A 919-nucleotide genomic window follows, 5' to 3' on the forward strand; every position below is an offset into this window, starting at 1 on the left:
GGAACTGCCCCATCAGGTTCTCATGGCTGTCATCTTCTGGAAGCACATCGCCAGGTCCCTTTCCTGCAGAGCTACAGGATGGGCTCCAACCACCAACCTTTCCGTTAGCAGCACAGTGCTTAACCATGACACCACAGATAGACTCTAAAGTCATGCTTTCTCCAAACCTGTAACAAGCCTATGTTGTTTCCTGTCTATGAGTCAGGTGATTATGAAGCATTGATTTATTCTAACTCAACAGCCTTAAGGAATGTATTAAAAACATTTTTTAAAGTGAATGAATGCAAAGGATGCAAAATTATGAAATGAGAGGTGAAGGTGGAATAAAGTCAGCTCATTAGGGGATATTATTAAACTAAGGCTTGCTTCTCAGAGTGTGAGAGAGGCCTGAGCTAATTGCATTTTTTTGAGAATAACTATTTACTTAAAAACAAAGAAATGCATCTAAGGTGCAACGATTAATTTCTCTTCATTTGGAGCAAAGAAGAGTGAAGAAAATCAAAGATACAAGGAAACATTCCGTTCAAAGGACTAATGGACCATACAAACTCCAGCCTCCACAATACCCAGACCAGAAGAACTAGATGGTGCCCGGCTACCACTGCCGACCACTCCAAAAGGGATCACAATAGAGGTTCCCAATAGAGTGGGAGAAAAATGTGGAACAAAACTCAAAAGGGGAAAAAAAAAAAAAAAAAGACTAGGCTTACGGGTCTGATAGAAACTGGTGAAACCCCTGAGAATATGGCCCTTACACACCCTTTAACCCTTTTAGCCAAACAACAGTGACTCAGCTTTTAACCACAGTACACAAGCCTGTAAGGTGAACAATAACAGCACGGAGGTCCACACTCTGTAAACCAAACAACCACGAGATGAAAAGGCAGCATTTGCCCAGGGCTAAAGCTCAGCTTGCTGA

Source organism: Orycteropus afer, unplaced genomic scaffold (genome assembly GCF_000298275.1).
Source record: "Orycteropus afer afer isolate SDZICR_OR568_19922 unplaced genomic scaffold, OryAfe1.0 scaffold00622, whole genome shotgun sequence".
Lineage (NCBI taxonomy): Eukaryota > Metazoa > Chordata > Mammalia > Tubulidentata > Orycteropodidae > Orycteropus > Orycteropus afer.